Source organism: Acinonyx jubatus, chromosome A3, assembly GCF_027475565.1.
Source record: "Acinonyx jubatus isolate Ajub_Pintada_27869175 chromosome A3, VMU_Ajub_asm_v1.0, whole genome shotgun sequence".
NCBI classification, from domain to species: Eukaryota; Metazoa; Chordata; class Mammalia; order Carnivora; family Felidae; genus Acinonyx; species Acinonyx jubatus.
Genome location: NC_069388.1, coordinates 136,820,308 through 136,846,172, shown reverse-complemented (window position 1 = coordinate 136,846,172; position 25,865 = coordinate 136,820,308). Strand labels below are relative to the sequence as shown.

General features: G+C 49.9%; 1 protein-coding gene across 18 annotated transcripts in view; it reads right to left on the bottom strand.

Annotated features, from left to right (window-relative positions):
* Positions 1-25,865, bottom strand: part of MYT1L (myelin transcription factor 1 like) — a 422,156-nt gene that overhangs the window by 173,071 nt on the left and 223,220 nt on the right. For all 18 annotated transcript variants that reach the window (XM_027077770.2, XM_027077768.2, XM_027077773.2 and 15 more), the window contains exon 4: positions 20,731-20,873. The gene's annotated coding sequence lies outside the window, so the exon portion shown is untranslated. The remainder of the gene's footprint in view (positions 1-20,730; positions 20,874-25,865) is intronic.

Sequence of the window (25,865 nt, the reverse complement as noted above, 5' to 3'; positions counted from 1 at the left end):
CCCCACGAGGGTCTGGAGACGGTCTGCTGGTCTTGGGTCCACGCCTGCCTGCACCAGAGGGGTGTGGAGAGGCTCGGAGAGCACGGCACGAGGCCGCCGACCAGGCAGCAGACGGAGGGCATGGGCTGCAAGGCCCTTAGGTAGGCCGAGGGGTCCTGACCAGGACACCCCCCGCAGCCACTGGAAGCCCAGTGCGCATGGCCTCCCAGGGCTGGTTCTGGAGACCAGTTTTTCTCCCTGAGCCAGGGCTCCGGTGGGGGGGGGGGCCCTCTGCCGACTACCGACGCTCGCCGTCACCTGGCTCCTGAGGCCGGGACGTGCAGAGGACCCCTGTGTCCTTGCTGGTGGCACTCAGCTAGAATGTTCTTGAGTGCCGCCCTAGCCCTGCTGCTGGCCGGCCCCTCAAGGCCAGCAGTGGTGGGTTTTTGGGAACCAGCTCCACTGACACCTTGCGGGAGACAGAGTCAGCCTGTCCATGAAGCGGTTTTCACTGAGGGTGAGTGGTCAAGTCGTGGCCGGCACGGCAGAGAGAACAATGAGCCGGAGGCAGACAGAGAACAGGGCACATCCGTGTCGTCACGTGCCCGACGACGCTCGCCGTCTCCAGGGAAGGGGCTGAAGCTGCAGGGGTGGGGGGCAGCAGAAGGGAGATTACATGGGGGTTGAATCTCCAGACCTGTCTGAGACCTTTCAGGGGTGTGCACCCCAGCACTGCTCAAGGCGCCTCCGTGGGGCAGGCGGGCATCTACCCGATTCAGGGGACTCGGCAGCTGGACAGGCAGAGCAGGGCCACGCGGGGCCAGCCCCCAGCTGGGGTCAACGGGTGCAGCGTCACTCAGTTCAGCTTGGCAGCACCGGACAGTCACAACACAGTGTCCCTGGTATAGCCTAGAAGAGGTCTACGCTTGCCCTGGACTCCGGCATCTGTTGGGGTGCTTCTGCATCGTTGGGAGTAAATTACCAAAAGGGTAATTAAATAATGGGAAGTTTGGCCGGTGAAAAGTTAGGAAAGCGCATGACAAGTAACAAAACGTCTCCAAGAGCAGGGGGCAGCCCGGAGAGGGCAGATTTCGTGTCCGCTCTACACGTGAGAGGATTGTTTAATTGAAGAGATACCTGGTTATAGCGAGAAAACGAGCGCATCATGGCTCCAAATATTGCTCTTGTAACATCAAGATTAGACTTTGTAGGGGCGCCTGGGGGGCTCAGTCGGTTGAATGCCCGACTTCAGCTCAGGTCATGATCTCACGGTCTGTGGGTTTGAGTTCCACGTTGGGCTCTGTGCTGACAGCTCAGAGCCCGGAGCCTGCTTCTGATTCTGTCTCCCTCTCTCTCTCTACCCCTACCGGCTTGTACCCTGTCTCTGTCTCTCTCTCAAAAATAAATACACATAAAAAAAAATGATTAGACTTTGTTGGGAGACACGGTTACTAACCTTGACTTTGTTAAGGGAAACTTCCTTCTTTGGCTCCCCACCTTTCACTGGGAATCGTCTGTGAGTGGTGGGCCAAGGCCGGCTACGAGGACACAGGATGGAGCCCTCAAACCTTCAAGGATCCTGCAGTCTAATGGAATAGACCAAAACCAAACTGCCAGCCAACCATGTTTAAGGGGCAGAGAAGAGGCCCTTTTCTGGCACTCGAGCCAGAAAAAATGGGGCTTACATGTCAGGGAAGCACTGGAAAAGGAGGGTGATTAATTTTTTTTTTAAATGAGACTCTTGGAGCTGCAGTTTTCTTATCTATAAAATGAAATACGAGAATAGACGCTCCTCAAAATTCTTTCCAACTAATGTTCTAGAGTTAAAAAGAAACCTTCTAGATGTTCAACAAATCAGAGCAATGGACTCTTCTAAATATGCCAGAAAGAGAAAGGTAACTTGTATTGACATGTAATGACACGGGCAATCACTCCTACTTTAGGCTCAAGTGACCGGTAGATTGCATTGCTGACTGACCTATACATGCCTGTGTCCGTGCACACACACATGTTATTGCTTGGCTGAAACAGCTCTCCATGCATGGTATGATTTGGAATTGGAAATATGTTTGTGCACATAAAATAACCCAGGTCCCGTTTCATTAAAAATAAATCTAACGTTATCTTCAAAATTCCTAACTGAAGAATTTGCACACAGTTGAGAACATTGTTGGCATAAGTCAATTGTTCGTGTGTCCATGTGTGTTGACCAGATATGTATTTTTATGTCTAAGATGATACGAACATAAACACACGCACGGCCACCATGATTGAATTGTTTTAAGCTAATGTTTCACCGATGTTCATTTGCATATTTCATAATTTAAGTTCGTCACTCCTTTTCCTGTAAGACAACAGTTTGCAAGAACCAATTATAATTTGGTAGAGTGCCCGTTACAGCAATGATTGGCTAATGTACCATTTAGCATGTTTTCAAGTATACAGATTTGTATTTTGTGTCTGAAGCATTGATTCTTACCTACCATTCATTTGCTCACTCATCCATGCGTTCTTTTGTTCTATAAATACAAATTGAACGCCTCCTACTTGCGGGCTGTTGTCCTAGATGCTAAAGATTCACAGAATGAGGGGCGCCTGAGTGGCTCAGTCGGTTGAGCATCCGACTTCGGCTCAGGTCATGATTTCACAGTCCGTGAGTTCGAGCCCCACGTTGGGCTCTGTGCTGACAGCTTGGAGCCTGGAACCTGCGGTGGATTCTGTGTCTCCCTCTCTCTCTGCTCCTCCCCCACTCGAGCTCTCTCTCTCAAAAATAAACAAAAATGAAAAAAAAAAAAGATTCACAAAATGAATAGGAGAAAGCAAATGACTTAACTATAACTTAAAAAAATGTAAGTCTTTAAGATATTTTACTTTTAGCTTCATTAGGCATGTATTTGTAAGCTGAATGTATATCCTTAGAAATTATGCAGGGCTCACAAATGTAGATTGCTTCTGGAGTATACTGAGGTAACATTTCATTAATTTGGAAAAATCTCCTCAAAAGTATAGTGTGATTTATATATCATTTTAGGTATATATTTGATAAGCTTTAAGATATGCCTGTTTTGACTTCCGAATTTTTTTTAATATTTATTTTATATTTGAGAGAGAGAGAGAGAGCATGAGAAGGAGAGGGGCAGAGAGAGAGGGTGACACAGAATCCAAAGCAGGCTCCAGGCCCTGAGCTGTCAGCACAGAGCCCAACGCACGGCTCGAACCCGCAAACTGTGAGATCACGACCTGAGCCAAGTCGGACACTTAACCGACTGAGCCACCCAGGTGCCCCTGTTCTGACTTCTAATCAGAATGACTGTTCAATATGGTGCTTATGTGTGCTTGGTTTAATCGTTTTTCACTTACATCAGATTAAGTCCATCTTACATGCTGATAAAAGCATTAGTTTTTAACATCTCGCATCATGAGGACATAGTTACTTCTTAAATATCTCGTACATGTACTAAGTACTTGTGTGACTTAGTTTTTAAATTGTGTATGTTTCATCACCAACTCGAATAAAAGCATGTCTACTAATTTCCAACAAAACAACCCTTTCACTTTAGAAATTAAAATTTATTTTTCCATAAATTTGAGAGACCTGGCCTGTCAATATCACTGAACTCTGGGACACCTCGGACCTCTAGGACTGTCCGATGTCCTGATGACATCATGTCTGATGCCCTGATGATGTCACGGTAGCTATGACACCAACACGGAACAACAGGCAAACGTCACAAAGCGTGGCATCAGGGAGACGCGTTCAAGACTGAGGGTCACGCTGCACCCAGTTAGTTGCTTCTTTCAGAGCTCCTGGGAGAGACGGCGCACTCGAGAGACTGAGTGCATCACCCATGGCCCCATGTCATGACAGCCACGGAGGCACTGGCAGGAAGGCCGGCCACCAGGTACCCTGCAGCGGCCCAGCCTTGGCCCAAGGACGCGGAGCTGTGGACACGGCTCTGCTCACGGTGCTCCTGCCCGACAGGCATTTGGACATCGAGGGGAAAAAAAGCTCGTGTTTCAATATTCACAGAGAGCATCAGAGATTAGCGTTAAAAAAAAATCCAGGTTTGCACCTTGCCAAAGAAACTGCTTTTCATCATATTCTGATAGGGATGGTCCATAGTAGGGAGACTACTACACAAACCATCCAAGGAGGCGGTTCACCGCCCTGCTGGTTTGTCCCCCATTCCAAACGGCTTCAAGGACACGGTGATTTGATCGTTCCCAGGTGGCGTGACTTTGTGCCCTGGACGTTCTGTTTCATACCACACGGTGTCCTATCGTGTTTCAGTCCACCGTCTCATGGCGGTGACAGGAGGGTGTTTGCCACGGACAGGTGCACACGCTGGCATTCCCAGAACCTAAGCGGTGGACACACGCAGGGTGAGGGTCTGGGTCTGCTCTGGGCTCTCATGGAAGTGCCTTCATGACTGGAGAGAAGTCATTAAATTTCTTGTATTTCAAGGGCGCCTGGGTGGCTCCATTGGTTAGACGTCCGACTCTTCGTTTAGGCTTAGGTCACGATCTCCTGGTTCGTGAGTTCAAGCCCCACATCCGGCACTGGAGCCTGCCTGGGACTCTCTCTCTCTTTGCCCCTCCCATGCTCGCTCTCTCTGTCTCTCTCGAAGTAAATAAGTAAACTTAAAAAAACAAATCTCTCGTATTTTAAAACTGCAACAGAAGGATTCAATGATTCTGAAGTTCTTGAACTGTGGTTTCCAACTCAAAGAAGCCCCGAGGGGCATTGGTATCAGCACAACTCAGATGTTCAGATCGACGCTGAACGTTACGTCCAGCCTCTACAATACCCGGAATGGGACTCCTGACTCCCGCGCGCAGTCTCTACCCCCCGAGGCTTCTTGTGCGCGGAGGGGAGCCCGCCCCGGAGCGTTGCCCACGTCAGAAACATGGGAGCTGGCCTCAGTTACTCGCTTGCTCTCAGACACCCACGTCAGCACGTCCTCACGGTCCATCTCCACGAGACATCTCACGCCACGTTTCCTTCATCAGGACTGACTAGTCCAAGCCACGTCACCTGTCACCTAACGAAGGCAGCGCTTCCCACGTGGCTTCTCCATCGCCACCGTGGCCTCGAACAGTCAAGTCCACAATGTGTGTAAGAACCAAACTTAAGACACAAATGTGTTCCCAGCACCATCTTGTTTGAAACCCATTGGTCGTTTTCCCATCGTGCCACATCTTCAGACTCCTTGTGGTGGCCACAGGCTCTCTGGGGAAACAGCTCCTTCCTTTCAGGTCTCATTTTGTTCCACGTTGTCCTGCAGCCCCTCAGCTCCAGCAACAGTGTCTTACTTTGGTTCCATCAGCCCAGCTCAGTTCTGTCGCGGGGTCTCTGCTGTTCCCTCTGCTGAAACATTCTCCCCACACTTTTCCTGGCACCGACCCTTCCACCTCAAGCCTCGGCTTAACTGCCGTTTTCCTGGGAGAGGCGTTTCCGAGTCACCATACGGGGAATATGCCTGCCTTTGCCCCCAGAACAAGACAGCTTCTGCAACCTGTAGCCGTTTTACGTGTCCACGTGTGGATACGATCCCTATCTGTACGCTCTGTGGCTGCTGGGACCAGGTCCTGTCCCCATTGCCTCCACCACGTGGCACAGAGCGTGGCCAGAAGTGCTCTGGTGAGACCGAAGGCAGCTTTTCTCCGCTTACAGTGATGGCCCTCTTGCCCGGCATGGCAGTCGCTGGGCTCGGGCGGTACAAATTACTGGTGGGAGCCCCTAATCACTCTGCACCTCTCGTGCCCCGAGCACTGATTCTGCACGGCCTCAAAGAGCAATTATTTTGTGTGACTGTCTTGTCTCCTTGTTACGTTAGAAACGCTCACTCCTGGGTCAGGCATTGGTGGACTGTGAGATGCACGCGGGTCTAGCGTGGCCATTCGGACGGGGAATGTTTACAGGGAACGGGATTAGGGGAGTGTTTCCCGGTCGAACGATGCTACTTCCTGACACGCACACGTCTTGGGGGAACGTGAGAGTTGCCTGCACTAAGATTCACTTTTTAGGAAGCGTGACCCTTTTCATGACCTATCATCCCACCACAACTGAACTCAATGGGCAGACTTCTGAGATGCCTCTTAAGTCTAAGATTACACTGTAGAAACCTAAAGTGTGTCCTTAGCGGAGCAGAATCTCCCACGTTCGGGGGTGACTGTTACCGTTCTTGCTCTAGGGAATGGGATCCCCATCTGACCAAAGATTGCAGGTAGGCCCTTGGAGTCCTGCCCACTCTGGCTTCCTCTCCACCACGGGCCTGCTTCCCTGATTCCACAATGGCTGTCGATGCCCAGTGTGTATCTCCATTTGCCTGTTTCTGTCCACCCTTCTGACCGCCATCGTCAGGGTGCCATACTTATCTGTCTGTGTCCCAGAGTATGTCCTCGTTGTTCCCGCCACAAAGACACCTCCTTCGGGTCAACTGTCCATGCTGTGGTCATGAGTCACACACATGGCCGTGCTCCTTGTCTGCCTCCGTGTCTCCGGTCCATTCTCATGGCCCTCAGAGCAAAATCCAAGCTCCCAACACCTGCAGAGTGGTGGGGAGGCCCAGCTCGCTCTGTACAGGACACGCCGTCGCACTGAATCACAGCTCCCTGGTTTCTGCTCGTCTCCTGCCCGCGCTGGCCCTCGCGGTCTCCAAACCTCTCTTAGCTACCCCGTCTTCATTTGGGGCTGACACTCAGGTATCACCATTTGCACCTCTCCCTGGACCCGTCCTCACCTGTGTGCCTGTTACGACCACAAGTATTGTGACGTCAGTCGTCTCCCAGCCACCCTGCCGACACCAGGCTCTGCAACATGCCAGCTCCCGACTTTCCGGGTCTCACCCTTCCCCACATCCCGGTGCCCAGAGACCGCCAGCAAGCACTGTTGGATGTGCCGGACCTCAGTGGGCACAGCTTTCCTGGTGCTGAGACGTAGGGGTCGTGCGGCCCCATAGGGCGCACGTCTCCCCCACGCATACCGCGGCGTCAGCCCTGACTATATCACAACGGCCATTCGGTACAATTCTGTGCCCGACCTTTATGTATTCTGCGACAGACTCCCGGTAAATACGTCGTCAACTCATCAGAATCTCCATTCTCTAACCTATGGGACGGAGAGCTTACCATCGGAAGGAAGGTTCAAGATGGAGTTTCTGAACGGGGGATGTGTGAACTGTTACGGGAGAGCCGATGAGCGAGGACTGTGGACCTGGACGCGGGCCTCCACCCGGGTCTGCTATAGCCGTTCCGCTGGCCCTGCTCACGGTGCCGGGCCCGGGAGTCCCTCGGGGGTGCCGGTTGGTGTTGTCGGGCGTGCAGAACAAGGCAGGCTTCCCTGGGGGGTGACTGCAGGCGCGGGGGTGTGAGAAGGACTGAGCAGAGCTGCTGTTGGCACCCCGGCCGAGGAGAGACATGCACGTGAAGACACAGAGTGGAGAGCCAGCCAGCAGAGGAAGAGAGGGACAAACCCAGGCGTGTGTGTGTGAGAAACAGAGCTACGGGCAGGTTTGGGCCGCACCTCTGCCTGCAGGGGCCGCTCTGCTGTACGCGGATGAGGCCTGGGGCCACGGGTCCGTGTTTCCATTACAGCCCCATATCATTCATCCTGGTCCCTGGGTTTAATGAGCCTTGTCGGCCGGTATGTTCAGGGACCAGGGGTCCAGGCCCCGAGTGACGGTCTGTCCTTGTCCCTTGAGACGATGTACTCCGGGTCCTCGGTGAGTGAGTGACTTTGCAGGGGCGCATCTAGCTTGTCCGGCCGCACGTCCTCAGGGACACGTGGGGGCTGGACTGCGGGGCGGGAGGGTTGGTGGAGGGACGCCGGAGGTGAAGCCCCACGGAGGACCTGTCGACACCGCGGGCCCCGCGTGGCCCGTCTTCCCTTGGGTGCGTGTGCCTGGAGCAGGAGACAGCTTTGCCAGACTCCGGGGCGTCCCTCTGCCCCAGAGCTGAGCTGCGCATTTATAATACGGAGCTGTGTGTGTTCAGGCAGGAAAATTAATTAAAAGTGAATTTGTTATTTACATTTTCAAATTCTGGAAGGAACTTAAGACACATTCTTGCAGAGTCGCTTGGCCTCCTTTCAGAGAGAATTAGAAAGATGTGACACTTATTTGGGGAAAATACTGATATTCTCTCATGTTCTGTCAGCTCCTGAAGAGTGAACCCCTCCTGGGGGCTGGTCACCGGGGGCAGGTATCTGCAGCTGTTAAGTGAGAGCGTTCCTTCTGAGGGAGGGGTATCGTCTCTGTTACGTTCAACTTCAACATACGTCTCTTTTACGATCAACTTCAGGTCCGAAAGCGCTCAGTGACGGGCTGATCTCTGTTGAGCACCCCCACACGACCGAGCATTTAGAAAGGGGAAAATGGACACAGCCAAATAGGACAAAAGGCGAAACAAGATAAATCACGGTGAAGGAGAACCTAGTATTGATTGTCCCGCCTTCTCTGGAGAGACATGTTCGCTTGTAAAGACGTATTGTCTAAAAACGCAAGCTACCTGAGGTTTTATCCTATGAAAGTTGACACCGTAGGTGAGCATAGAAATCTCCTGCCCCTGCATCAATCATTCTGTTGCTGGCCTTTTTAATCAAATTAAAGCTTTGAGGAAAGTAGGAATTAAGGTCAGTCATGTGGCATAAACCTGTCATTGCTGGGGCCGATGCGGGCCGTGGAGACGCCCATCTGGGTTTGGTTGGGGCCACTGCACACGCAGCACGACGTGTTACCGTCGGGGAGGAGCCTGTGTGGGGCCCGGTCTTGCTCTCGTGGTGCCCGGACGGCCCTGCAGGCAGTGTGTCACCCGAATCCACTGAAAATCGGATCACGCTGTAGCCACCTTCTTCTGCTGAGTGTTTCCTCAACCAAACACGAGAAAAGCCCACACAGCCCCTCATGCTCCGAGCAGAGTTGGGGTGTCCTCACCGCCTGGCCCCGGGTCATTGTCACGGCCTCTCGGGAAGCCGGCGAGGGCTCCCGGCACGGGCGAGGTGCGGCTCAGACGCCTGTCACGCGAGCCAGGTCCCGCCGGCGTGGCTCACGACGACCGCCTTCCCGCCTGTGACCGCGCACGTGGGACCTCGGAGCTCGAGGCTTCTCTGGCCACGAACACAGCTCCGCACTCATTCTCTCCCTCCAGACGTCTTACCAAACAGCCTTCCGTTACGTCAACCGTATTTTCAGGTTCTGTTTTCGCGACGGTGACGCTACAGCTGTGCCTCGGCCCTGAACAGCACTGACAGGGCAAACGGTTTAAAATAACCCGTGTGATGCAGGTGACGTCTTATTAAGCAGTTAAATGAGTTTTGTGCTCCAAACTGCAATGTCATATATATTACATTTACTCCCACTGGCTCGTGTATTTTCTCAGGAGCCTTGTTCTAATAGATTATCTGTGATCAATGCTGAATTAAGTGGGGGTCCGTGGAATCGCTGTCATCTGTCCATCGTCACCACCAGCAGAAAGAAGGGGGCCCGGGGACCACACAGAGCGTGCCGCCCAGCTCCTGACGCGGGCGCCCGAGGTCGGCACCGCTGTGGACCTGCCCTCAGTGTCTGTGCCCGCGGAGCTCAGGCTCTGGGGTCACCCCCGGACCGCCAACGTCCCCGTTCTGCCGCACCCCTCTCTCCTCCTGCTGGAGACCATCGGTGGCGTCCTCTGGCTTTGGGCTGGCAGCTGCAAACTCCCGTCCCTTGTGCGCTCCTCACAGGTCTCCTGCCTGCCTCCCCTCCGTGGCTGCAGAGCCTTTGGGCACTGCACTTTGGTGGTCCTCGCGTGGCAGCCGAAGGGACACGTCCTCCACTCCCCTCCGCACTCCCTGAGTCCCCGCAAGGCCCTGCGGTTGGGTCTCAGCTGGTCCAAGACAGAGATTCCTGGTGTCACCGAAGCCCAGGGCTCTCAGCACGTCCTGCCTGGCGACATCCCCCGTGACTTCCGCACCAGGTCATGGAGCCCCAGGCCGGCATCTGGCCCAGCTGCCCCCTCTTGTCCTTGGGTCCCGCGCCCACTTTGGCACCTCGGGTCTTTCCGGCTCCATCCCTCTGCGAAGCTGCCCGGCCGGTCTCTCCTCACACTGTCCCCCTGGCAAAGCCTAACCCCGGTCTGGCCCCTCTGTGCCCCCCGCTGTACCCCACCTCGGAGCACAGCTGACAGGGCCTCACGGGGTCTCTGGTGATGCAGGCTCCTCCGCGGCCCTGAACCCTCTTCCCTTCTCCCGCTCATGTCCCCTCCACACCCCGTCCCTTCCCTCCTCAAGTTCAGGGACGACCCTCCTCTCTCCTCAAGGAAATAGGCACGATTAGAAAATGCTACTTGAGCTCTTACGACATCTCTGTCCTGTCGTTGTCATGAATCCCTGGGGGGGCGGGGGCGCTGTCCCTGCTCCTGTTAGAGGTCAGCGGTCCCTTCTCTCGTCAGGGCCGTCCCTCCAGGAAGCCTCCTTCACTCCCCTGCATCCTGCCCTTTCCTTCCTCACCCACCGTCCGGAAAGGTGAGGGCAGGATCTGTGTCCTGCTCAGTCACAACACCGGCCCCAGGACAAGGCCGTCCCTTCACGGGTGCTCTGTCACGTGTGCCGAACGGACAGACGTGTGGTGGGGGACACCCAGCCATCCAACTATCCACACAGTAGCCCAAGTGACCATCAGTTTAAAAAATCATCTCTATCAAAAAGACTGTACGAATTGAACCACAGGAGAATTTGATTACAGAGGAGGACACAGTTTTCATCATTTTGCTTACAATGAGACTGATTCAATCAAACGGATCTTTTTTTCTGAAAAAACCGGGTAATGAAGGAAAAAGCTCGGGAAGGCACCTTTCTTCACTGAGGTGTTGCTCTCCTGGATCAAACTGTTCAAGTTCCTGTTTCATGACCCCTCTCCTCTGTGACCGTCCGTCCGTCCGTCTTCTGCTCATCTCACGCACACACTGGTCCTTGTGACACGTCACTGTGTGGGGCACCTGCACGTGGATGGTGCTAATGCGACGTCTGCTGTCACTATGCTATTGGAGTCACGGGGACGAGGTCACTGTCGCCCACAGTCGTGACTCACCATCAGAGCGGGATGCTCCTGAAGTTATCACGGTCAACTTTTTTTTTTTTTTTGGTTTTTTTTAAACGTTTATTGATTTTTGAGACAGAGAGAGACAGGGCATGAATGGGGGAGGGGCAGAGAGAGAGGGAGACACAGAATCGGACGCAGGCTCCGGGCTCCGAGCCATCAGCACAGAGCCCGACGCGGGGCTCGAACTCACGGACCGCGAGATCGTGACCTGAGTCGAAGTAGGACACTCAACCGACTGAGCCAACCAGGCGCCCCCATCACGGTCAACTTTTATCAGCAGCCATGCACGCGCACGCTGGCGTATGAACACGGCCAGACCCCGCCTCCCGCCGGCCGCGGCCTGACCCCCAGCCCAGGGGCCCGAGGCCCTGAATGCACCACCACATGGTGGGCACGTGGCAGGTGCTCGGAACACCGGGTAACAGGAAAGTATCTGACTCGTTCCTGAAAACTGCTGGTGCCCCCCGTTCAGATGCAAGGTGAGTCAGGGTCTCAGGTGCCCCCAGAGACAGCCGACCCCAGTTCTTCTCCAGTCCTCGCCTCGACATCACAAATAGACCCACACTTCACGGGCCTGAGGACAGGACGGCCCTCGAGCGACTCAGCCGAGGGCAGCCTTCCTGCCCCTGGACACAGTCCTCGCTTCACAGACAGGCCGGTGCTTTAAAAAGCACCAGTATCCGTAGTCACTTTAGGAATAATTCAGTGCACAACAAGGACTCCCTGTCCCCATCCCTCTACCCCCTGCCTCTATTTTGGGATGCAAGCCGCGTTGTCACGGAGCAGAATGACACTCGCAGCAGGTACAACTGACACGTGGAAATACGCTGGATCAGCCGCACTAATTGGATCTCTGATGGGCACAAGGAGGAGGTGTTGCAACATGTGAGCTCAGAGCCCTGTTCACGGTCCATTTCCGTGTAAATGAAGAGTGCCAGCCGCCTAAGTGCAAGGCACGCGGTAGCACACCGGAGCTGGCCCCAGACTGGAGGAGGGAAGCCTTGAGCCAGAGAACCCACAGAGGCTGCGAGGAAGCTGGCTTTTTCTTACCTTCCGCGTGTGAGATTTATGCAGGCGACTCCTGTTAGCACTAATGAGAGCTGCACATGTAAATCTCCCATGAAACGATGGGAGATGAGCCTCATCCATCACTGTGCGGGTGTTACAGCGTCTGGGGCCGGTTTCTAGCCAGCAGGCCGGCTGGCGGGAGGGATCGTGCCCGAAAGTGCTGGTGTGGCAGCCTCGGGGGGCTGGGGGAAGGCGCCCGCACGGCAGCGCAGGGGCGAAGGCTGGGTCTGCGAGCGCTGGGAACGACGCCAAGGCTGCCCTCCACGCCACCCGCGTGCTCGTGACCCAGAGTCCGAGAAGGGTGAGACCGAGAGCCCCCTCCACGTGAGTGGGTTCTCTCCCCCCACCTCTGCTCATGCTTACACTTGCTCCTGGGCGCGCGGGGGAGTGCTGTGAACGAGTTCCCCGCAACTGCCCCCTTCTCCCTGTCCCTGCTCACGTGGTTGCACCGTGCACACGTCAGAAGTGAGGCAGATTGGCCCTTTTCCACGTAAGGCCCACGTTTTCTTGCCACGGTGCCTTTGCTCATGCTGGCGGACATCCTGTCTCTACTACTCTCACATTTATTGAATTGTCAGCATCTCTGGGACACCATAGCTCCTTCCAAGAGCCTCGCCTGTCTCTGAGTTGGGTACGGACATTACCCTACGCTCCCCTTTCCTGTGACTGCGTCCCTGTCCACTTGGAGCCTTTCACGGAGCCACCCGAGCCCTGTGGGAGCGTCAGCTCTTCTAGCCACGGCCGTCTGGCATCTCTTTGGGACACTTTACAGGTTCTACACGGTGGTGCGGGCACATTTTAAAGAGGAACACACGTGTACGTGGGACAATGTTCTTCCTCCCCACAGAGGTGCGTCCTAAACACGCTCCCAAATCTACTGGTGGCAGCACTCTCCACACCTGCGTTTGTACCCTGCGATTTTTCACTTCACAACATATGTTGGGCTAAGTCCACGTAAGCCCCCGCCTTTAAGAATATTAATTCATACTGTTCTGTCGCGTAAATATATCATAATTTATTTAATCAGCGTTTTGTGGGCGAGTAAAGAGCTCCTTCCCCAAATCCTACTCCCACAGATAGGTCTGCAACGTGCGTCATAAGGTAATCAACTCTCCTAAAATGCTCGCTGTGTGACACACACCATTTAATTCATCCAGTCCTTCCCCAGCCGTCTAAGGTAGACGTTGGGTTCCTGACACACAGAAGAGGGAGGCGAGGCCTGCAGAGCTCACAGAGCTCGTCGGAGCTCCCGGAGCCGGTCGGGGGCCAGGAGAGGCGCCCGCGGGGGCCGTGCTCATGGACTGCAGCTCTATGCACACACGTTGCTCGTGCATCTGAGCATCCATGCGCGAGCCTCTGGACTCGCTAACACGAAGGCACATCCTTCCTAAGCTTTGGAGATACAGTGATACTGTGAGTCATCGTTTAGGGCTCCTGCTCCTTGTCTCTGCCGCTGTTAACCTGCGGGAGGGTCGCGGGTCGAGAGGCCAGCAGTGTTGTGACGCTGTGACTCCGCGGTGAATTTACGATGCTAATGAGGCTGAGCCCCTTTCCTAGTATAAAAGCTGCTGTGTCCTCTCTGAGATATCTTCCCAGATCCGCGGTCCTTGTTTTGCTTAATAATTTGTTAAATGTAACATGCCAGTAAGTCGCCGTCTGCCTGCGTCTGCCATATTCTAATGGGTTGTTTCCTGTGTGTTTGTTTGGTTTATTAACGCAACATGAAAACAATTCATGCCCTAGAATTTCCATATTTTAGAAGCGATTTTGATGAGGGAAGATTTATTCATTTAACTTCTATATTATCTCTGTGTAAATTTAACACCCCTTTCACGACTGGAATATGTTATTCATTATGCTTTAGCAAATGTCTACTAATTTCCAGCCATGAATTTTACATTGGATTTAAATTGCTCATGAAAGCTACCAATGAGATAAGGGCTAACGTGATTTTTATCCTGGTCAAATTAGAACGAGTCTACAAGGCAAATGAAGATGATATGCCCAAGGATAATTGTATTTCCTCCCAAAGAGGAAAAAGAAGGACGAGTACCTCCGATGGCCACTCTAGAACCTAACGTGTAGTTCCATCAACAGTGTCCTCTAGGATCGAGGAGGGAGACCCCACCTCGCTAACAACAGTATCCTCAGGCAGAAAAACTGTACAAGACTTGGGGTATTGAATCATTACAAGTTTCCATCGTTTGGAAGGAAATTTAAAAGCTCAACACACCGCTTCTTTCTGATAACGCAGCTTTGGCTCAGTACACACAGAAGGAGCTGTTGACATTAGCAGACAAGAGGTTTAATTATGAGAAGCCTCACTGGAAGGCGCCCCTCGTTATTTAGGCGGAATGTGCTTCTCCAGACACACTAACGGCAGATCTTTATAACTAAGACGGCACACGATCTTTTTGTCACACAAAAATTAAGGCCAAGGGAAGGACATCAAGTATTATTAAGGAAGAGATATAAAATAGGAACCAAAGTCAGTCTTAAAGCACCAGAACAAAATCTCCCACCAAGGTGCCAGGGCACACACTGCTTATGAGACGCAGAGTTTTAGCAGATCATTGCGGTTTCTGTCTCCACGGGTATTTGCGAAGGTCCCTGCAGTGAGGTGTGGGGCCTCCTGGGGACACCGTGCAGTGTGTCGGACCCTGGACCGGAAGCTCCCGTAAGGCACAGGCCACAACATGGGTCCGAATACTGTACGCGCAGCACCTGCTCTCGTGGTGTTTCTCCTTTTGGGTTTTTTTTTTTGAGAATTTTGTGATATACAGCCTGATGTTCCAAACAGTTGGTACCGGTGAGCACAGGGACAGTGTCAGCACACTCCACTAGTGTTTCCCTCATTCCCCCAAGCTCGTAGAATGGTTTGAGAGGTCAGGACCTGCAGCAGCCCCAGCGGCGTCGCTGATGTGAACGCTGTGCTCTCTCCCGGCATCTCTGGGCTTGGAAGGCACCTAGTTCACTCCCAGGGTAGAAAGCAGGAAAGCGTTCTCCATCTCTGATGCTTGTGTGCGGGAAACCCAAGTTGTCCCAAGGTGTCCGTGGACCTGTGGGGCGTTAAGGCATTGCTGGGACCCCCCAATCTTGTCACACACAGTGAACAAGGAGTTCATGGAAGGTGGCCCCGCGGCTGACCTCCCCTCACGGCCTGGGCCCTCCAGCGTAAAGAGAGCTCCTCTCTGGTGATCGCTCCCCCCGCCTGCCAGGTGGACCCGGGCTGACTGAAGCCCTTTGTGATAGATGCCTGCCCCTAGATCTGAGTCCCTCAGTGATCTACGGTCCCACATGACCTTGCCTACTTCCCAACCTTGCTTCAATCAAAACGCCCACTGACTGAAGGTGATTGTTCTCTGTTGGGAAGAAAGAAACCTCATGATTTGCAGTTTCTGTCACACTGCGGGGGAAGGAAAGCAGGTGTCAGCAGTTTGTATCCTACTTTCCAAGAGAGTGGTGGTCCACGGCTTTGATAACAATGATGAAAAATGCGTATTTCTACTCATTCCTGAGCTAAATTCCAGAAAAACGAAAGCTCAAGCACCTTCGTTTAGTTTTTACTATCCACAAGATCTCGTAGCATCACATTTAACAAATATTGTTAAAATGGGGAGTAACGAAAGTCACGAGAATTATTTAAGCAATGTGCATGAATTGTCGTGAAAACAGTTGGAAGGCACCATGTCATGAGTTAGAGCTGATCCTTGACGAAGCATGACTCAGATTATGTGGTTGTTTTCTGGGGAAGCATGTCTGACAGCGGTGAACTGAAGTCATATTAGCAACGTCCTACCGTGAGGCACAACAGGGTGATCGAGTAGCAACTCACGGCAGTTTTGCAAATTCTTGGCATGTATGCATACACACAGGGTGCAATGTGTACACACATAACACATTGTGCCTGGATGTGGGATAGACACCAGAATGGCAGTGTGTAATATCTGCCTAGGCTTTGGAGACAGGACAGAGACAGGCCCCAGTAAAGAATGTTGGTGGGGAAGTTAAATACCTACCAGGTCTGAATTCCATCTGTGCCACTTACTAACTGCAGAAGTTATTTAACGTCTCTGCACAGTAGTTTCTTCTGATATAAATCATGGGCAAGAATATGGATAAGAACGGTAACAACTCTGTAGGGTCCTTTGAGGACTAAAATGGCCCACGTTGAGTAGCACTCGGTACATACTGGAGACTTCATACATATTTAGCTACAGTTATCATCACTTGTAGTTTACATTATTTTCATGTAATCCAACTCATTTGATTTAACCCTTTATCCTTATTTCACAGAAAAAGAAAGATTTGATGTGATCTGCCCAAAGGCATACAAATGGTTATTGGCAGTGCTAGGATGAAGCCTAATGGTATTTGTCAGTTGTTTTAAATAAATTCGTTTCAATGGGTCAAAGAACACAGATTTATAAAGTTTGAACTATTTCAGCAGATTCTTCCTTCTGGATACACAATACACTTTTCTTTAAAATAGTCGCCATTCAGAACACAATTCACGACGTTTTTTGGGAAACAGATATTGATTTTATTTTAAGTAAAGTCTTTAGCATGGAAATTGGATGCAGGGTGTGATTTTCTCTTTGGGTCTAGTTCAGAGGAAATTGGATTTCCTAGAGTGCCAGCTGCAGAGACGCCACAGGTGTTCATGGCTCAGCAATCACAGTGGCTAATTGGGACACAGTAGGACAAAAAAATTGCCCTAAATCTAAATCTTGTTCTATGGCACTTTCATTTTTCCCATAGGAGCAAGCCCCAAAGTCCTTCTTCACTGGGGATGCTAAAGGAAGCTAGCTGCCGGGACAGGAGATATGGCGCATGGAGGGGCAGTGGTGGAATCACAGGTAAGGAAGGATAGCCTCTGCTTAGCAAGGGCGGTTGGTCCCAGGGTCCTTCCACCTGAATTTTTCCGACAAAGAGTAGGATCCACAAAAGAATAATCCTGAGAACCTATAGTTCAAAGAGCTGTACAGCTGCTCGTTAAACTAGAATCTGCTCAGTTGAGTACAATAATGTTGGGTGCTAGAGGTGGGAAGAGTGGTGGGCAGATGACAGACAGCAGTGGTCAGTCTCTAGGATTGAGAGCAAGAAGGCATATCCTTAGAGTGGACCACTCTATACGCTCCCTCTGAATGGGAAGGGAGATACACCACATCACATCGCCTCTCTCGTGGACCACACAAATCGTACAGCACGCAGACTTGTTTTACGAACACCAAACACAAGTCACCAGGAGTGAAGAAGCCCTTTTGTCCTAATATGTTGCTGTGCATACCAAGTGACCCATACCCATATCTGTGCCTTGATCCCACCTCTGGGTTTTGTATTTTTCCACCATGTAGCAAAGCCACTCCTATATTTGCACATTTATTGAGCTAACCTTTGAAGACCCAGGTCTGGGGTCACCTCCTCTAGAAAGACATCCTTGGGCTCTCTGGTCAGAATTAAAATCTCTTCCAGACCTCGTAAATCACCTCACCTTGACCTTGTCAATTCGACAGGAGGTGACCGAGTGCCACACAGAGTTCAGGGCAGGTGGGTGCTCTGGAGGACAGAAGGAAGCCAGGTGCATGCATGGTTGAGGAAGCACTGTGCGGTCTGGTCTCACAGGTCTCACCACGCCTTATGTTGGTTCCATATCTGAACTCTTTGAGGACTATGACCGTGCCTCCCTCATTTTTGTACCTCCAGAGACCAGAGGGATTCCCAGCACAAACTGGGTACTCAACAGTGTTAGAAATGAGGAACTGATGAAAACATGGATTAACACACACTTGTTCCTTCCTTGGTACCTGTGCCAGGGAAGCGTGGTTGGAAACAAAGCCTTTTCTTGGAGTAATTTTTTGTCTTATCCTATTCTAATGCTAACTTGGCAATATTTTTATTCAGCTTGGAAATAGGCTTGGATTAAACATTGACGTGTAAAGGCTACTTGGAATTAGTGATTCATGTTAAATCTGGATTTCTTAACAAAATTCCCTTCTCTCCCCTTGTAGACCAGGTACCCTCTTGGCCACTTAATAACGTCATCCTAGGATGGATACTTAAGTTCACTAATCTTCCCTTTACTGGCCTTTAAAATGGGAAGAATGATCACTTAGACTTGGGGACTTTGGGAGGAATTCAGGGCTTGCCCAGGGCTGGTGTTCAGCATACGGCTCAGGCTCATGGTTTACAGGCTTCCACCCCGGGGTGGGGTGTGGTGGTGTGAAAATGACACTGAAGAACCCAGTGCTTCTCCCATTGTTAATAGTGACTGTCGTCTTGGATGATGCCTCATGATATCTAAGTTTCTGTATCTCTTATGGTCTTATTATGAACAAAGGACTCTTGAATGCCGGACAAGCTTGCCTTCGATGGCAGATTGTGTGGAACATTCCATGACATTAGTGGCTTTCCACTATAAAGTAACTGCTAAGGGGAAAAAGCCTGTGAAATGTGGAGTTTTAACAAATTAAACAGAACCGTATCTTCATCCTCCGCAAAGATTTTTTTATTAAATGTTGTATTTAATGTTCTTTGTAAATCCTCGTGGTTCACCTGACTAGCCTCCAAAAAAATAGTAATAAAATCTGAATTTTTTTCAAAGTGGAAAAAAGAATTTTTAAAGATAATGGAACATGCTGAAATGGGCTATGGAAATCTACTACTAAAAAGGATGAAAACCCCCATTTCTTTCTGATTAAGATACTTAGCCATGTGATCTACAGATTCAATGGAATCCCTGTCAAAATCCCAATATCATTTTTTGCAGAAATAGGTCCATCCTAAAATTCACATGGCATCTAAAGGGACTCCCAAATAGCCAAACAATCTTGAAAACGAAGAACAAATTCAAGGTTTCATACTTTTGGATTTCAAAACATACTACAAAGCTACAGTAACCAAATCAGGTGCTTGTAAAAAAATATAGACACATAGAAATAGAATAGGAAAGAGAGCCAGAAAAACTCCCCCCATATGTGGTCAAATGGTTTGACAAGGGAGCCAAGATCATTCAGTGAGGAGAGGACAGTCTTTTCAACAAATGGTGCCAGGAAAACAGGCTATCCACGTGCAAAAGAGTGACGTTGCATCCCCAACTTATAGCACAACAAACATTGACTCAAAATGGAACCTGAGCCTAAACAGAAGTGTCAAAACTCCTCAGCCCTTAGAAGAATATGCAAGGGAAAACCTTTATGATATTGGAGTCTGCAATGATTTCTTAGAAATGACGCAAAAGGGACACACAAATGGCCGCCGAGCACAGGAAAAGGTCATTAGTGAAATGCAAATGTAAACCACACTGAAGTACCACTTTACACCCGCGACGATAGCTCTTCTTAAACAAATAGACAAAGAACCCAGAAAACAGAAAATAACAAGTGTTGGCAAAGATGTGGCGAAATGGGAATCCTGTGGGTTGGTGGTGGGAACGTAAAATGGCGCAGCCACTGTGGAAACCAATAGGGTGGCTTCTTAAAAGATTAAAAATCGAGCTACCATATTATCCAGCAACTCCGCTTATGGGTATTGACCCAGGAAAACTGAGAGCAGAGGGACTCAGATATTTGCACATGCGTGTTCTCAGCAGCATTATTCACAATGGCCAAAAGATGGAAACAACCTGCGTATCCACCTATGGATGAACAGGTGAACAAATTGTGGTCCGTCCATATGATGGAATATGATTCAGCCCTAAAAAGGAAGAAAATTCTGACACTTGCTACCACAGGGAGCTTGAAGCTTGAAGACATTGTGCTCCGTGAAACAAGCCAGACACAAAAAGACAAATCCTGTGTAATTCCACTTGTGTGAGGTCCCTCCAAAAGTCAAATTCACACAGACAGAAAGTGGATGGTGGGTGCCAGGGGCTGGGGGGAGAGGTTGGGGAGCAAGGGCTTAACGGACATGGGGTTTCAGTTTGGGATATGAGAAAGTTCTGCGCACACGTGTGCTGATGGCTGCACAGCTTTGTAAATGTATTTAATGCCACTGACCTGCACACTTAAAAACAGATGAAACGGTGAATTTATGTTATATGCATTTTACCACAATTTAAAAAAATTCTTGAAAAGCAAACTCAGCCAGAACCTGAAATTTTGTCAGGAACATGGCTCTCAATGTCCACAGTGGCACCGAGGAGAGGTTTGTCAACAGCAATTGACAGGAATCTATAAAAAGGCCTTGGGCAATGCAGATTAGGCCCTAATTAAAGGCATGTTTATTTTACTTAAAGATAAAATGTCCCCCGAATAGAACTGATAGTGGAAATACAGATCTGATTTCAAAAAAAGCTTTACACCAAGGAATCTCTACAACTGCCAAAGAGTGACCAGATCCGTCAATGTGGCTATGAAATTATTTGGGGGTTAATGTTGTAGTCGAATAACAGGAGACCCTCTGAGTCTATGTTTAGTAATAGACGATAAATTTTGACTTTAAATGGAGCTTGCTTATTAAAGTTAATGGACATTATGGTCTTTAGTAAATAAAAAACCCCTCCATTTACAAGCCTATCTTTATGCTTTTTCAAAGTAAGATGGTTTAAGATAAATATATAAAACATTTTGCTCCATGTAGGTCATAAAGTATGACATAGAACCAGTACCTTTATGTGGCTTCTTGGACAGCCATACGTCTGTGGCACCGACCAGAACCTTTCTTGACCCGATGTGGTTGATAATTTCAGAGACACAGACAGTTGATTGGATTCGATAACTACATTTTTTCCTTCTTCCAGATGTAGTCACTCTAGAGGAGAATAAAAGGCAGAGAAATGAGGTTGACATACATAATGAAAGAAAAATCCTACCTGAGGGATATAATTATCAGGGAGGTTTGCTTGTTTATAATGCACTTAAAGGGAAAGGGATGAGAGTAACCAGGCCAAGTGCACAGACACAGGATTTGTTGCGAGTGGGGACAGCGGATGGGACCACCTACTATCACGAGCGAGTAATCTATTTTATTTTACTTTATTTTTTGAGAGAGAGAGAGAGAAACGTGAATGGGGGAGGGGCACAGAGAGTGAGAGTGAGAGCAATAGTGAGAGAGAGAGAGAGAGAGAGAGAGAGAGAGAGAGAGAACATGAATGGGGGAGGGGCAGAGAGAGAGAGAGAGAGAGAGAGAGAGAGAGAATCTTAAGCAGACTCCACACTCAGTGCAGAGCCTGACGTGGGCTCAGTCTCATGACCGTGAGATCATGACCTGAGCTGAAATCAAGAATCAGACACTTAAATGACTGAGCCAACCAGGCACCCCACAAGCGATTAGTTCTTGATGAATGATTCATAATAGAAAAGTTCCTTTAGAAAACTAAATTAGTGTTTGTGATGTGCAAATCACACAAAACTGTAAACACATTCTTTTTCTTTTTAATGTTTATTTATCTTTGAGAGCGGGAGAGAGACACAGAGCATGAGCGGGGGAGGGGCACAGAGAAGGAGACCCAGAATCCGAAACAGGCTCCAGCCTCCGAGCTGTCAGCACAGAGCCTACACAGGGGTTCGAACCCACAAACCCTGAGATCATGACCTGAGCTGAAGTCGGATGCTTAACCGGCTGAACCACCCAGGTGCCCCAACAAAGTCTCATAAAACTGAGTGTGAGAGTTGTTTTGCGACTGTGTCTGGAAAGTGTAAAGACAGTGCGAACGATTCAGGGCTAACCGCAGAAGCAAACGTAATGTTTTTGCGCACGTGCACACAGCTCATTTCATCAGGCACCCGTCACGTGGGTTCTTATGTTTGTCCTTCTCCATTCAAAAGACACACACAAAACCTGCACTTCTCTCCATAGAGGAGACTTTACAGGAGCATGCTTTCTGCTAACTAAAAAAACAAAATACAATCTTAAGTGATAATTAAAATTTTTTATTTGCTATGGCTATAGAATTACACCCAACTACAGTGTTTACAACGGGCCTTATGTACAACCTTCTATGATCAGTATTTACGTAGTGGACACAGTTATTCTGATTACGTTCTGAGATGCCACTCACTAAATTGGCTAAGAGTGAGCTGGGCAGTATTCAGTACAGTGGTTTTATGAAAATGATGTGTTTTCTCACCAAATGAGGAATGTCAAACAGACACATTTAAATACATCTTATAAATGAACCAACATAAAGCAAAACAATTAGGTGGTTGAAAATGTGTGACTAGAAAAGGACTTTTAGGATCAAAGCCACTCCATCCAATGTATTGCTGGCACTTTGTTTAAAAATCACATTTTCAGGGGTGTCTGGGTGGCTCAGTCGGTTGGGTGTCCGACTTCGGCTCCGATCATGATCTCACGGTTCGGGAGTTCGAGCCCTGCGTCGGGCTCTGTGCTGAGAGCTGGGAGCCTGGAGCCTGCTTCGGATTCTGTGCCTCCCTCGCTGTCTGCCCCTCCCCCACTTGTGCTCTGTCTCTCTCTCAAAAATAAATGTAAAAAATGTAAAAAAATCACATTGTAATAAAACATTATTAAATTGATTTTCACAATATCCCACTCTTCTGGGAACGTCAGAAATTCACCTGTATCGCTTTAAGCATGTACCGTCGTACCTGGGGGAACCCTTGTGGTTCACGGAAGGTCACGGAAGAAAGACCTGGACAGTGTTGTGGCTGGAGAACTCTGACCACACAGGAGTCCAAAAACGGTTGGGGGGAGGTTTGTCATGAAAGTGATGAGCGTCTACAAAATGGAGTTTTGTGGACAAGATGACAGGTTTCTCTTGGCATGTGCTGCATTCTCCAGGAACACGTTCAGAACCCAGGGCAGTGAACCCCTGCTTTGTCCCCTCCCACACAGCTCCACTCTGCACTCAACCTTTTCTCCATCAAGTGTCACTGTATCTGTCCTCCCCGCCTCACCGGACGGGGCCACTGGCTCCTGTCCTGGGCCCTGAGCCGCGAAGGGGCTGGGGCTGCACAAGGCAGAGACACCCACTCCTTCCAGAAGAAAGGGAGGCCCGGGCTGTCAGTGTTTTCATCTGGGCCGTTACGAGATGTGGATTAAAAAGTCACTGGTGAATGGCTTCTAGGTTAAATGCCCTCGAAGGGAACTTGAAGCTTCTTACTAAATGAATATAAACATTGTGATTGAAGACAGCTGGTATGTAAAACAGAAATTTCTTCTTAAAAACAGAAGTTAAAAAAGAATGAAATGAAGTGACATGACTGTTCTTTGAGCGACACACCTTTCGCTACGTGAGAATTCCCAGAGGACCCACTGATGAGTGACTCCCTCAGGGACACGACCTTATAAGGCATCACCTTTTCCCAACTGTTCAGCGACAGTAGGGGGATTAGGCACCTATGGCTCCTGCCGCTCACGGTTTTGCATCACACCTGCTGCTTGTGATAAGTTACGACGGGATCCCCAGGATGAGCTCTTAAGCGGGGTGTTTAGCAGAGGACTTGGCCGAAGACACCAATGACACTGGCCAGGTAGGGGTGGCCTCAGACTCCCGGCCACACTTCGCCCTCAACCAAAGCTCTGCTGGCAATGTCCTCTCACCCACTGTCGCTCGGATGACAGCCTGTGGGGCTTTCTTTACGGCATTTGTCACTATGTGAAATTATACTGTACATTTTCTTTGTTTAAAAAAAAATTTTAATACTTGTTTATTTTTTTTATTTTGAGGGAGAGAGAGAGAGCACGAGCAGGGGAGGGGCAGAGAGAGAGGGAGACACAGAATCGGAAGCAGGCTCCAGGCTCCGAGCCGTCAGCACAGAGCCTGACGCAGGGCTCAAACCCACGGACCGTGAGATCATGACCTGAGCCGAAGTCGGACGCTCAACCGACTGAGCCACCCAGGCGCCCCACGCTTTTCTTTGTTTTACGTGTTTTGAAACATTTGCAGACTCGTGTGCAGCTGAACAGATGATGTCGCCATGCCCCGTACTCGTTACCCCTGTCCTCATCCTGCAGAACCGTATAGACGTTACCACCAGTGGGACGTTGATTAATTCCACTGATCTCAGCTGGACGGCCCAGGTGTACTCGTACACACCAGTGTGTGTGTGCACGTGCATCATCCGTGTCACTGTGTCCCCTCCATGTGTGTGAGCATGTGCCCCCCCCCCGCAGCCAAGACAGGACGTCCCTCCCCTAAGGGTCCCCTGTGCCGTCCTTCGTAACTACACCCACTTCGACCTGCAGCCACATGTCCGTCCTCCAGTTCTGTCCTGCTGTCATCTCAAGGATGTCTGTGGTCTTTAGAGACTGGCTTTTTTTCCTTGGCCTCAGTGTCTGGAGACTCAGCCAGGGTGTTTCTGTACCAATAGCTGGTTCCCCCTTATTGCTGAGGGGGTTCCACGATGTGGACAAACCACTGTTCACCTGCTGAAGGACATCAGCGTTGTTCGTGATCTTGGGCTGCTATGAATACAGCTGCCGTAAATGCTCGTGTACAGATTTTTGCATGACTACAAATTTCCATTTCCTTGGGATTAACGCCCCAGAGTGTAACTGCTGGGTCATATGGTAACAGCATGTTTAGTTTTATTTTTTAAAGACACTGCCCAACGGTTTTCCATGGTGACTCCACCATTTTACCTTCCCACAATCCACGTGTGAGGATCCAGCTTCTCGGCCCCTCATTGAATTTGCTGTTGTCCCGACTTTTTCCCCGCCGTTCTGATGGGCGTGTGGTGGTCTCACCGTGGTCCTCCTCTGCATTTGCCTTGTGGCCTATGACGCTGAGCATCTTTTCATGTACGTACCTGCCGTGTGTGTATCTTCTTGGTGAAATGTCTGAGTGTCTGTGTCTTTTGCCCATTTTCTAACCGGATTTTTTTAAATGTTGAATTTCTGAGAGTTCACTGAATATTCTGGATACTAGTCCTGTATTGAACATGTGGTTTTCAAATACCTTCCCAACGTGTTGCTTGTCATTTCATTGTCCTAACAGGGAACGTTGTAGAGCGAAAGTGTCAATGTTGACGACGTCCAATTAAGTAGTTTTCCTTCATGGATCATATGTTTCTTTCTTTACACATTTATTTTCTGTCTTCTTCCACTGAAAACTACACTCCATATGGTGGAGACTTTGCTGTCCAGTTTATTTCTATGTCCCCAGAGTCTAGAACAGTGCCTGGTACCCAACATATGTAGAGTGAATTAAAAAAAAAACAAAACAAGAAGTAGGTAAAAATTATTTTAAATAAGTTCTTTTTCTAACACTTGGAAATAACAATAGTAAATAATATCATATTTCTATTCTGTAAAATGCCTTCAAGCGCATTATTGTTGTGGGATGTTCATAAGCTCCTGTGGAGAAGGCAGGTCAGGTGTTGGTCTGCTCTTTCAATGGAGCTCAGAGATCGTGCGCACAAAGCCTGAGTGTGTTTTCACTGTGGTAGGTGGCTCTCCAGTGCTCTCCTGACATTTAAGGTGACCACAGATGAAGAGAAGGAAGCACTAATTCGTACAGAAATAACAAAACTATAGAAATGACAACCTTGAGTGAAATATGAATTGAAACCAAAATAAGCTTAGTCACAAGCCATATAAACTCATGAACGGTTGCCCCTCACCTGGTGTCTAAGTGTGGCAGGAATTCACCTAATCTTAGCAGCACAGCCATCCGGCCGTCCGCCAAAGATCCGCGCTGTCCCTGAACTCTGGGGCCTCCCTGCTGCTCTGGAGCACAGGCCCCCCTGGCTCAGTCGGTAGGAAACCGGCCACACTCAGAGCCCCGGCTTCTCACAGTGGGTCAGGCACCAAATACCAAAAGGGCATGAAATGGCCTTCTAA